Consider the following 13,409-nt stretch of genomic DNA (forward strand, 5'->3'; position numbering starts at 1 on the left):
TAGCCTTTGTCCACATTTTTTTTCTTCTGAATTAAAGTGATCCAGCAGCATAGGTGCATTAGGTGGTTAATTCCAGCCTCATGGATCTGTCCTAGCCATGAGGCAGGAGCAGTGGTGGAGCTGGAGGGAGGGCTCTGCCAGGGATTAAAGGCAGTGTGGGTGGTCTCTTCCTCCAGCACTCCCAAAATCCAGGAAGGAAGAACCTAATCCTGGCAAGCTAATGTGTTAGTGTAATTACTGAAGCAGAGAAGAGGTATCTTCCTGCAGACCCTTGTCATCTACTCTTTGAAAGCAGCCTCAATCAACAGTCTCCATTCCTCCAACATATCCAGGGGCCTGATTCAGCTTTATGTAAAAACCTTTGGAGCAAGTCATGAGGACCAGTTCTAAAGGTTACTTTCCTGGGATACTGATAATGGATATAGAAAAGATCTGGCGAGTGGTGCTTTCTGCAGAGTATTAATAACAAATAACTTTGTACAGGATACAGAAAATAAAACCTTCCTAACAGTCAGCTAAAAATATCAATGTTAACTCAGGTTGTTTGCAAACTTGTTCAGAAAGGATTAGGCTACCAAAATGAAAGGAGGGAGGAACATCTTTGCTTGAACAGGAAAAAATAGAAAATTTCTGAGGAAGAATTTACCTTAGTATGCTGAGAACTGATGTTACAGCATGAATTTGGCATCTCCTAATGTTGTACTTTGTGTACCTTGCACTTTCATGCCAAGCACTAAACCAAATGCTTTTCTGTGGATTTGTTCTGTTAAAAACTATTTTTTATTTAGCCTCATGACCATATCTGGAGTCCATGTCTGCTTCTGGTTAAATGGTTGCTTATTACCTTTTTAGAGTTACACAGCCAACAAGGCAATGCTCAGCCAGGGCTATCACAGTAACAGCTCTGCTAACAAAGAGGAGGGAGTTGTACAGAATTCAAAAGAAAATCCCAGCCTCCCAAAACCCAGCAGGTGAGAGGTGTGTTTATATTGAATTGTTGGATAAAGTTGTGCAACCCTATATGCAACCAAGTGTAGTTAGGCTGCCTCTCCTGCCAGGGATGCCACCCACATCTGTCTGGGTTATGCCTACATCAGCTGTTTCCTGCAGCCCTGCACCTCGAGCTGATCCTGCTGTTGCTGGGTGTTGCTGCTCTACCTCCAGCAGCTCCCCAAGGCTCCCCAGGGCTGAGGCTGTGCTCCTCACAACACCCCCAGCCCCTCCTGCTCCTCCTCAGCTCCCTGACCTGCCCACCCAGAGGGGCCCAGGCAATGCAGCGAGCCTGGAGGTAAGTTAGCCCCCATAAAGAAATGTTTATAAATGTGTCTTTGGGTAAGGGGCAGAGTAGAGCAGCAATTCAGCAATTCTCTGAGAGGGAGAGGCCAGGCCAGACTCCTGCAGGCAGCTCTTTGGAGGAGTGTAGAGGCTTGCTGGAAATACATTGAAAGCCAAGGAACACCACGTGCAGACACAGAGCACTGGTTATTGGATCAATTTGTTCATTAGGCAATGGCTGCTTCTGAGACTAGAAACAGAATTTGACTCGCTGGAGTAAAAGCAGGATAATTTCCAGACTTCTTCAGGGACCAGTTTGCCCACTTTTATTCATGAGGTAGTGAAAACAAACCTTCCCACTCTGCAGCTCCTAATGCTCTTTCTGTATTGGTGGCCTATTTTTCTGCTTGAGGACAGGGAGGGACCATTGAGTCACACACAATCTCGTGCCCTCTTCCTCCTCCTCCTCTCATTTAAATATTAATATGATGAATTATTACTAGAGTAACAGCTGTGCACTACTCATATCACAGCAACATAACCTTCCCCTCCTCATTGGAGCACAGCTATTCCTGACTCGTGGTTTCTGCTTGACCTTCTCGCTTCTTCTGGATGATTTTTTTAGAATTACTTTGTTAGTTCTGGTGTGGTATCATTACAATAATTGCTTGTTCTGTTCTTTCTGCTTAAATATTAATGATACTGAGGAATTCAAAAGATAGCTGCAGTAATGGTAAGTTAAATGTCTGTGTGTATTCTCTCATGAGATCTGTTTGTTTAGAGAGAAAGAAGTGTAAAGGTGACTCTTTCTAACTAACACTTAGAAACATCTCTTTCTCTTTGAGAATTGCCAGAATAATAACATATTGTCTTTTATAGAAATAAAATAATTTTATATTAAGCAGCTAGTGTCTCTAGATAATTCACAGGAATTTCAAACATTGTCCCTAGTAGTACTAACATTGTCCCTAGAAGCCCTAATGCATTGCATTCTCTGTAGATAAAGTATTTTAAGAAATACTGCTAATAAAACCACGAGACAACTCTGTATAGACTGCTGAAAACAAATGTTTGGCACTGAATAAAGAAGGAGAGGGAAAGAAAAAACACCACCAGTTAGTTCAATACAAATGGAAATAGCAAGGTAAAGCATTCCTGGGCAGATTTGGAAATGTTAGTAAATGTTAAGTTTTGTGGGTAAAGGTCCTCTCTGCTGAGCCCCTTTTGCATGGGTTTTGTGTTTGTGCATGTGTGTGTGGTTTACAGATCCACAGTTTTTCTCCTCCTTGAAAATGTGGCTCCTTTCAGTACTCTGATGTTGCAGAAGGGTTTGTTGTGGAGAATGTAATGCCAGCAGGAGTGCAGAAATCAGGTTTACTGGATTGGCTTGTATTTAGCATGGGATGGAACTCTTTGCTCTTGTTGCTTAGGAAAAAAAATCTGAAATGCTCTTACAAAGACTTAAACATTAAATGTCCCTATTTTCCTTTGAAAGTTTTCATTTTAAAATTTTGTTTTAGTAAATTGTTGTTCTTAAAGCCAAACAAAATACTTTAAATTTTATTAAAATATTGTTTTATTGCTTCACTGTGGGGGGGAGGGGGGTGCTAAGAACTCATAAATATAATGGGAAACCTAAGTATCAATCCAAATTTACAAATTATGCCTTTCTTTTCCCACCCATGATGAAATCAGTAGAAACTTTTTTTCCCCAATCAGCCTTGCCAGTGACAAGAGAGAGGGAGGCAGGAGGTCTCTGCTGCCAGAGAACTCTTCCCATTCAAAACCAGTGTCTAAGCCTGTGCCTGTCTAGGGGCTGGGGAGAGGAAAGAATGAAAAGAGAGTACTGCAAACTGGGTTTCTAAGTCACTGGCTGCTCTGATACAATCCTAAATGTTGTGCTGTAACTTCTGAATACTTTTTCTACTGTTTTTTTCTGAGAAAGTACCTAGAGTGAACAAAGAGCCCCATCCTGACGGTTTACAATCCTTACTGCAGTCAACAGAAGTAAAACCATGAATTGAGACATGCTCAGTACCACCTATCTACATGTATATTGCAGGGTTTTTTTCCCTTTGTGTTCTGTACATCCTAAAGTTTCTTAAAGTTAGAAAAACTTTTGTTCACTCAGTTTACCATCCCCATCAGGGATGTCTTAATTCTCATGCATGTTACTGTACTGCAAATTATTTGGCAAACATGCTGCTTTTATAAAAAGCCTCGACAAACTTGTAGCATATGCCCCAGATAAAATCTCCTTTCAAACAGTCCCCTGAGATGATTATCTGCAGTGATTGCAAATGAACCTTGTAGCAGGCTCATAACAAGTGTCCTCGTGGACGGAAGAGAAACCTGCTGTCAGAACTACAAATAATTTACGTAACCAATTTAAAGCTCTAACAAAATGTTCCCTGTTAAGAGGATTGTTATACTTAACGTGTGAGATGAAAATGCTTTCTGAAGGTCAGGAATGCGCAGAAGATAGATTAGATCTCTTGAAAACACAAAAAAATGGGTTTTTACCAGGAGTTTTTCTTCTGTCAGACTTTCAACTTGGCATTCTCAGAAACTTACATAAGTGCAGCTTTATTTCTGCAAACGCTGTGTTTGCTCTGCAGAGGGAGAGGAGCCTCAGAGCTTTGAGAAAAACACAGCTGAAGGTAGACTGGAGACTCAGGTTATTTTCTGTATATTTCAGATAGATTCTCAGGTATATTTCACCAGCAGCAGCTGGTGATAAAAGCTTGTTTTAAAGAGCACAAGGGTGGGTTTGAGAAAGTATTTCCAGGATTCTGCCTGCACGGATGCTGGAGGGCTCCAGGCAGCCTGTGCTGCTGCTGCTGCTGCAGGTGAGCCAGTCCCTCCCGCAGCAGTGGCTGTCCCGCAGGTGACAGTGGGTGGCACTGGGCGGCCTCACCGATGTGCTGCAGCATTAACCCCTGAAGCAGGTGGGTGGGATGGGCTGGCTCCCCTCGAGGTGCCCTGCTCACACCTGCCTGCTGCTGAGTGACAGAGGGGTGGGACAGCCTCTGCTGAGGCTGGACACGGGGGCTCTGACAGGCACATCCAACCCAGGCAAGGCAGCTGGGCAAGGAGTCCTGCTCTCCTGCTGTTCAGTGCCTGTGCTCAGTTGGGACTTAATGGAAAACTGTCCAACAGAGCCCCAAAACCTGAATTCAACACACTGGAAAACAGCTTTACAAGGTCTGGTTTTTCTTAATAGGATTTAGGGGGTGAGGCACGACTTGGAATGCTTTTCACATAGGAGACAATGGGAAGAAAATTAAATTACAGCCTCTGTAACCATCAGAAAGTTGGGCTAATGATTCTCCTCATCCCCTGCATACAGTCACATGTAGTTTCTGTCCATCTCTCCACGGCCAAAACCTGAGATTACAGAGAAGCTGGTGATGGAGATTATTTAAACACTTAGCCTCTCCTCTCCTGCCTTCCCCTAAAGGTCTCTCTGTCACTCTGTGTGCCCTGCCTGCCCTGGCACTGGCTGTCCCACAGCCTGCAGCAGCTGCACTGAGCACTCCGGGAGCTGCACCAGCACACCAGGCAAGCAGCAGGCTCTGGCTGGGAAGAGATGCTGTGTGGCCACGTGTTAGAGCCAAAGAATAGGAAAAGTCTTTGTCCTGGAGAGTGGGATATTTTCTTACAGCCTCTTGCTTTGCACTGCTGAGGGTCTTTTCCCAAAAGAGGTTTGTGAAGGGGAAGAGAAGTTTGAGCAGGGCCCTGTGCATCCCAGCAGCAGGTGCCCCTCGGTCCCTGCATACCCGGGCTCCCCCAGCAGCCTGTCACCCACCCATGGGGAGGGCACTGATGGGGACATTTCTTCCTCAGAACCTCTCGGGGCCGCTTCTCTTCCTCCTTACCGCCTGCAGCAAGAACCTCACCAGCGCCTTCCTCCAGAGCTAGAGGCTGTCCTGGGTGGTGGTGTGAGCAGAAGGCAGCAGGAGAGGTGCAGCAGCCTTGGGAGCAGAGCTCTCTGTGCTCCTGCTGGGGGACACCGTGGAGGCAGTGTCACAGTGTCACCGCACTGGGCACTGGCAGCCTCCTCTCGGTGCCTCGGGCAAGGTTCGTTTGATAGACCAGCACTTTGCTGACGGCCGATTCTTCCCATGGAAACATTTTTGTGCCAGGTAGATTTCCAAATCTGAACTCTGCTGTAATGTCTCACTTATTTTACAAGAACCAGGGCAGAGGAGACCACTGATTTTGTCCTACTTAAAAACAAGCAAAGGAAAAAAATAGTTTTTAAAAGACTCTTGTCTTTTTCAGAAGAGGAGGGCACTCTTGAAATCCAGAATCAAAAATGCATGTTTTATCTGTCTTGGTGTTCATGAACTGGAGACCTCAAGTTTTGCAGCCTGAGAGATCTGTTAGCAGATTAATTCCTGTGCTGTGAGTCCTGGGTGTGCTCCAGCCCACACAACTCATGAACAGAAATTTTCCTGTGACTGCATCCACAGGCTTCTACAGGCTCTGTTGGGACTGAGCACCTGAACTGAATTTAAGTGGACTGTTCCTCCCATGTATTGCTTTTAATGGCTCCAGCAGCTACGTGACTCATGTGGAAGAAACAAGGACCAAATAGGTAGCAAACTTTTCAGAAAAAGCTTGTAAAAATGAGATCTTAATTGGACAGGAGAAAAGAAAATAGAAACCAAGAAATAAGAAGAGACTTGGAGAAACGAGATGGGCTCTGAGAGGGAGTGGAGAGACTGGCACAGAGGGCGTGCAAACTCAGGGTGTACGAGCTCAGCTACTCGGGGGCTTCTGGTGCTGGGCAAAATCAGAACTGCCTGGACAAAGCCTAAAATAACTTGTAAAATCAGAATTCAGAACTCTGGGGATCTGTACTTGGTGCCAGGATCAAAAGTGAGCTGAAAAGTTGAACAATGAAACCAAGTACAAAACCCTTGGAAATTTTAGTTCTAGTAATCTTAAATCTGCTATTAAGGGCTCTATTGACCTAGTTCTTTTGTGACTCGGTTCAGAACAGTGGGAATGATAATATTCTGACATTCTTTCAAATTGTAGAAATTAATTTAATGGTGATTTGCAGAGCCTTTAAACCCTGGTGGTTCTGTGCTCAGACTGGGGCAATATGTGATGACCAGTACACTGATTTTGGTTTTTGTCAGTACCCAGTTGCTGGTAATCAGGTGAACACTGTCTTATGCAATGAATGAAGGAGAGCACTGAGCACTTGCGAGGAGAAGAGGGAATTCTGCTCCTGCAGTAAAGCTGTATCAGAGCAGACAGAGCTTGTTCTGATTACTGTCATGCCACATAGAGCTCCCTTCCAAGGTCAGAGAAGTTTACTAGCTGTCATGAAGACCCATGTTCCCATGTTCTCCTACAATCTGAAACATTTCAGCAATCAAAAAGACCAATCTTCTTGTTCCTCTGTGTGAAAAGGTTCAAAAGTTTCTATTACTGCCCTGCTGCTTCCCTTGATTTCAGCAGTCCCCGCAGGCTCTTTGTTGATGTTTCTTAGTTGACAGCATCCTGTTCAAGCCCTGCCTCTGACTCCCTGCTGCCTAGCAATGATTACACTGCTATTGTTTACTAACAAACCTCTTTGGACCTGGGCTGATAAACACGGGGTACAGGGCAGTACTTTGATCGCAAATTGTACATGCTGTCCTTGAAGCAATTTTACTACAAGCAAATCAGTTGCCTTAATGACTGAAACAGGGATATAATCACAAACCATAACAGCCTCACTTTACTCTGTACTTCGAGGAAGTATCTAGATAGTCCATGAAATTGTGGAAATACCAGCTTGGGTAGTCTGTCGGGAGAAAATAAACAGCTGACATCTCAAAACCTTTGTTGGGCTGAGGGGAAAATCACCGCCTCGGTTTTGATGAATACTGTGCTGTTTTGTGAAGTCTTTGTAAAGCATCTCTGACAGACAGGCTTGGGAGTGTTAAGTCCTCCTTGGAGCTGCCCTTGGAGCAGGATGGCTTGGGCAGTGGTAATAAGATTCCTAGTCCAGCCCTGGCAGTATGGTTTAACTCTGAAGGCGAGGGCTGAATCTTCTGTTGGAAATCAAGGATAGACAGGCTGTCCTGGAAAAGTTAACAGCAAGAAAAAGGGGAGAGGTTTGTAAGCTGCAGTCTTACCCCCCTGGGCCACCATTTGAAGACACAGGAAGAGTTTGCTCAGTCTTGTCTGCTGGCTGAGCTGGTTCTTGATTGCTTTGGGTGGCCACGTAAGAACTGCCCCAGTGCAGCCTGGCCTTGTCACTCCCACTGCTGAACACGAGCGAGAGGGTTTGTGCACCTGACCTCTGTGATCATGGGTGCCAGGAGGCACAGGAAGGTCTGTCAGCTGGTTTGTGAGCTGGGGACATCAGATGACACACAGGAACCCTGCAGCAGCTCTTGCTGTCACCCAGGGCCGTGCTGGAGTAGGTCATGGAGCACAAGTGAGCACTATTATCGTGCTGGAGCTGATTGCTGCTGAGTTGCAGCAATCATGAGAACCAAGTATTGCAATCAGAGCTGGTCCAAAGGTTGGAACTCATCTTCTTTGAGTCATCTTGATTGCTTTTTTTGGGAGTGTCCTGATTAAACAATAAGAAGAAATATGAGATAATGGTTAGCAGCTTTTGGTGTTTGCTAAAATAGGTTTATCAGAAATTGGTTTTATTTTAATTGAGGCTAAAATAGGTCTCTGGTGTTTCATAAAACACAGAGAGTGAAGGAGGAATATATTTTTCTTTTCAAAAAATATAATTTTAGGGGCAGGGGGTATCTCTTAAGTTCTTATTTAATATTTGACTGTTGAAATTCGCAATTCAAAACTGTTTAAAGATATGCTGGAGATAAAAGAATGCTGATGCACTTATAAGCAGAAGATTTCTCTACCTCTTTATCTTTCTTAATTCCAGCTCACTTGCAGGGCAAATCTTGCTCTTTCTATAATGAAAGAACCTCTAGGTATAACCCTTCAATGAAATATTTACCTTTATGAGATAACTCTCTGGGTGGAGGACTGCTTCTCAGCACCGGGGTGTCCAATGGAAGTATTTCTGACAAGAAAATTTGAAAGAAAATTCTCCTGACAAGGAGAATTTCTGACAAGAATCAAGGTCATGAAGGTCAGTTGCACCAGCTGGCACTGGAGCTCTCATTAAGTTCTGCAAAGGATGACAGCCTTGCCTACCTTCTCTCCTACTCTGCTCTCTTGGATACACTGTATGTACATGTGTCAGTATCCACTAGCAAGTGGATTTGTTTTTCTATCCTGCAGTGTGTACATTTGACAGATGTATTTCATTTGTCTAGCCCTTAACTGAAAAAGTTTGGGATGACCCAGTTTCAGCACTGTTGTACCTCTAAGAGAGGTAATAAATCTTACATTTCCAAAATAACAAAGATTCAGTCAAATTTTATGTCTTTACTGGGGAAAAAAAAATTTGTTCTTCAAACTTACAGAAGGGTAGATCATGGGTAAAATGAGTTAGTACAAAAAAATGTGTAATGTATTATTTATTCCTTTCCTAGGTAGGAGTGCTTCTAGGCTCTTCTGTCTGTCAGAAGAATAGATAACTCAAAAATCCTGGGTAGAAACCATCCACTCCTGAAAGTAGAATGCCTCTGAGCTACAGTCATGAGAGGGATCAAATATGCCATTGTCTCTTGAAGTAAAAGCTCAGCAGAAGTGCCTGCTGCTGCTGTCTCTGGGAGAGAAAGCACTGGGGCTGTTGTGGTGGGATGAGCTGAGCTGTGTGCCTGATGCTGATGCTCCTCCTGTGCCCAGGGCAGAAGGGAGGAGGCTGATTCACACCTGCTTGGAGGCCCACACGGTGCTGAACTGTACTGTGGGAATGTAGAGGGCCTAAAGGCATCCCTCTCTGAGTGACTGACTGAAAAACAACCTGCTGGGGACGTACACTCTGTGTTTCTCACTAATTTAGTAGTTCTCCATGCCTAGCATGTTGTCCAGTCACCCACAGTGCCCAAGTATGGCTGAGAGGTGCTTCCTGCAGTTGGGAAAAGGAGCCAGCTTGGTACTGGAGGTGAAGGTTGGAGTCACTGTGTTCAGGTTACATCTGTTCAAAGTTTTGTCATAAACTTAAGAATGCTGAGAGTTTGCCCCTATTCCAAATAAAGCATTTATTGGGGGTTAAATTATTGGGCTTTATCTTCATGGGAGCTGATAGAAACAGAATGAGACCAGGACTTCATGTTCCATTTTGCATTACTACTGCAAAGACTAACAGGGAGTTCTGCAGATGAGATGAATAGACACAGCTTAACCTCTAGGCATCTGTTATTGGAGCCCATTTAAAGCACTTTGAGTTGGAAGAGACTTTGCTGAAGCTAATGGGAAATGCCAGGGTAGGAAGATGATCCCAGTGTTTGGCACCAGTCAGAGCCTGGAGAATTTCCAGTGTGTGTGTTGGCATTTGTATCGTAAGGAGAGTGTCTTTTCTCCCCAAGAGTAAAAGACAAAGCGAGTTGAGACAATTCTGCTCAGTTTTTTCCTCTTCAAAGGAAAAATTAACTTTCTTGTTTCTCATTGTAGTGCAATTGCAAGCAAATATTTTTGCTTGAGTTGTAATAAGAGGTCTTGTGTTTCATAAGCCTAACACCCTTTGTAGTAAATGATGCTTCTGTGCATTAATTCTTTCCCCCTGTGCAGCAGTCCATGGTGCAAGTTCTTGCCTCAGCACTTCAAACAGTTGTCTTCTGTAGAGTGGCCTGAGATCTTGCATCATTTCCTGTCATCTATCCAAAGCTATTTATAACACGTCTGCTGATTCTGGCACATAAGCAAAACCCAGTTTTCATGAGAAAACAAATATTTTGGAAATGTAATCCCTTCCAGCAAGTGTCTCAAAACTGCTGAGAAAACCTGAAACAACCTTGAAAATCTTAATGAAGGCTAAGACATAAATGGTGTTGGGGAATATGGGTAATTGAATAGTCCCATATGTTTTTAGTGGATATCTTTAGAAATAGATAGTATAAGATGTGCTGAGAAAAAGTTAGCGTTTTAAGGCAGAGGAGGTGTTTCCAAAATATAGTTGCTAGTGAAATGAAAACTTTGGGTTTTGCTGTCTGACAATACAACAAAAGTGATTCAAGATAGCCTTTGCAAGGCTGAGTATTCGCCGTATAATTTGATGGTAGATGTTCTATAAAAAGTCCCTACTTCTTGATATTTCTTAGATTTTCAGTCTCTTTAGCTTCAGGAGACTGACTGGGGCAGGAGTCTGGCAGGGAGAGTTGCAATCATTACTTGAAGCAGTGTGCTTCCAGTCAACCTGCTGCTTTTGATAAGTGCTATTTTGGGACTCCTGAAAAAGGGTGTTGGCCCCAGCCAAAAGGCACCCTGAGCAGCAGAACCGCTATCAGCCTCCTGCAGGCCTGCCCTGACCCTGCAGGCACCGCGTGGCCCTTTATCTTTGGCCATCCAGCGTGCTGCTTGCCTGTGAAACTGCTGCATCCGTGAGCTGGGGCACGCTGGGCATCGCTGTGCCAGGAGCCAGTGCAACTCCAGGATGGCCTCTGCCTGAGCAGCCACAAAGGCACAGCTTCTTAAAGTGCCTCCCAAGGCAGTTTGTTTCATCCTCTTTTCACAATACCCATGTATTTGTGTTGAGCCTTGCCCCCTGTAAATGTATTTCAAGAGGATCCTGGTGTGGATGAAAATGTTAGTGAATGTTAGTCCAATTTTTTCTTCTCTGTAAATGACAAACTCTACAGCACCAGCTGTATTTACAATCACACCAGAGGCTTTATCTCTGTAATGCAATAGGAATCAAAATGCTTCGTGTAGGAAGGCTTACAGTGCTAGAAGAATGAGCAAGAGCAGTTCTGCATAGCAATATGTATATTTCTGCAATTAAATGCAATAGTTCTACAAAAACACAGAATTGTTCTATATAAATCCATCATCAGGCATTCATAGCTTGCCCAAGAGCTGACATATTTTCCAGCAGGGATCCAAAATCACATGTATTTTCTGCTGAGAGCACCCAGTCCTGTTTCCAGGGAGTCTCTCTACCTTGGCATACTCAAGGTATTACAGATATTTAAATAATATCTGCTGCCTTTCAATTTTAGGAGCACTTGAGCTAATGAAATAACCAGCACAGAGGTCTCAGACAGTTGTGTTCTGGTGCCACTTCAGTTGGCAGATGTGCTCTCTTAACCACTTCACTTGAGGTTTTGGAGGGGAGGATGAGCATGGTCCCTTGCTGAAAGTCTGAATGGGGAAGAACCATCGCATGCTGAATTTTCTTGCACCTGAAGTCCTGGGACAAAAACATTTGGTGCTTCTTGTTTCCACTTCATCTCACACTTTGCCTTGTCCTCCTATAGAGTATTTTTCATCTGTAGATTCACCCACTGCCTGGATCTACAACCTGACTCCAGCACACCCCCAATGTCCCATGCTGGGAAGTTAGAAGGAGTTTGTTCACTTGGAGCACCCAAGTATGAAAATGTTGGTACCTGTCATCCTTTAAAAAATTAAACTAACACACATACAGCCCTAATTGCCTACCTCAGTAAATTTTTCTGCATGTTTGCTATTCTGTGCAAGCTATCTCTGCGCAAGATAAACTAATAAGGAAATGATGAAAGGTTGTGAACCTGGGAGAGCTCCAGCCTTACACACAGTGGGCTAATGCTTCAAGTGATGACCCAGCTACAAGGCAACTTTTCTAAGCTTTTCTCTTCTCTCTTTATTGACATGGCTTTGCCAACTCCTGCTTTGGGCAGCTGCTCTGCCCTGTGCTGAGTGTTGTTTAAAAGATAGAAAAAGGAGGCAATGGCCTGACTTAATAAAACTGTGTGATTTTAACCAGGGTGCCTGCTGTACCAAAGTGTCCTAGATCACTGATGATCTACCAAGGGGGAAGAATTACTTGTTCTGTTTTAAGTGTTTAATGACTTTTTGTCCTACAGAATTTCCAAAGTATGTCAAACAACCCATTTATTTCTAGCCTCAAAGTTGAACATCTTCTGTGACTTTGTTCTTCCACCTCCATTTGCCCTTTGTACTTGGCTGCCTGGTTTGAATTGGTCTCTGTTAAGGGTGTGCTCTTTTCCAGGAAAAGAGCAGGAATACAGATCTTGGGGTATGGTTTTTTCCTTTATGCCAAGTCTTTGTCATAGTTTTCTTTGCTGATCAGAATATACATGGTACAAATCTTGCTCTGGCAAAGTAAGGTCTATCCAAGTGAACCCAAATGAGGTGATAGTGTGTTGTGTGTCCAGGGAACTCTTCCTACCACCAAGTAAACTTTAACTAAAGAGGATCTTAACATTTGTTAAGTTTCTCAGATGGCAACTTCTGTGTGGTTATCTGACAATAATGCTGATTGGAATTATATTTTAAGATTTATTGGGAAATTTTTAAAGTCTGCTAATCTAGAGAGTGAGTTCTTGTTAGAAAAATCCATTGGTGTTAAAAAGAACAAATAAAAAAACCCTGTGTCTATTATGGCAAGGTAGTGTCTGACACTTCCAGGAAATGAAGGTGCCCAGGAAATGAAGCCACCTGAGCTATTGGGTTGCCAGTGAAACTCAAATTATCTGGACTGTTTGTGCTGAGCATCAGCACTATGAAACTAAGCTGGAAGAGAAAAGCAATTGATTTGTAAAGGTTTTGCTTAACACCTGCAGAGAAATAGGCTGATGGGAAGAGGCTGCAGTTAAAGCAGACCGAAACAATTGAAAACTCTTGGGATCTGTGCCAGGAAAACTAAATTGTATTGTAGGGCTCAGAGCATGGATAAGCAGGAATAAGCCAAGGAGGCCAGAGAAACTGAGTGTTTCTTGAACCTCTCCCCATCCCCTTTTAATGAGTAGATTTTTTTCCTTTCAACTCACCCCTATTCACATGCAAAATTCATCTTAAACATTGGTTAGAAATATGGTCAGTCCTTAAAAATGTATCCTAGGACACATTTCCCTTCTTCTGGGAGAACGTGTAAGTCAAGCAGTGAAACTGAGACAAAAGCCTGGAGCTGCCAAGTTACCTTGGGCAACCTTTTCAAACCGTCTCCAAATCTTTCTTCCCTTGCCAATCATAATGGGTGTGGACACTTAAAAATATTTCGTTCCCTTTTATGCCACAAGTAACAATTCACACACAAGACT

General features: G+C 43.6%; 1 protein-coding gene across 1 annotated transcript in view; it reads left to right on the top strand.

Annotated features, from left to right (window-relative positions):
* The first annotated feature begins 1,791 nt into the window (after positions 1 to 1,791).
* MAPK6 (mitogen-activated protein kinase 6) overlaps positions 1,792 to 13,409 on the top strand; it is a 28,069-nt gene continuing 16,451 nt past the window's right edge. The window contains exon 1 of the mRNA XM_009089910.4: positions 1,792 to 2,008. The gene's annotated coding sequence lies outside the window, so the exon portion shown is untranslated. The remainder of the gene's footprint in view (positions 2,009 to 13,409) is intronic.

This window comes from Serinus canaria, chromosome 10, assembly GCF_022539315.1.
Source record: "Serinus canaria isolate serCan28SL12 chromosome 10, serCan2020, whole genome shotgun sequence".
NCBI lineage: Eukaryota > Metazoa > Chordata > Aves > Passeriformes > Fringillidae > Serinus > Serinus canaria.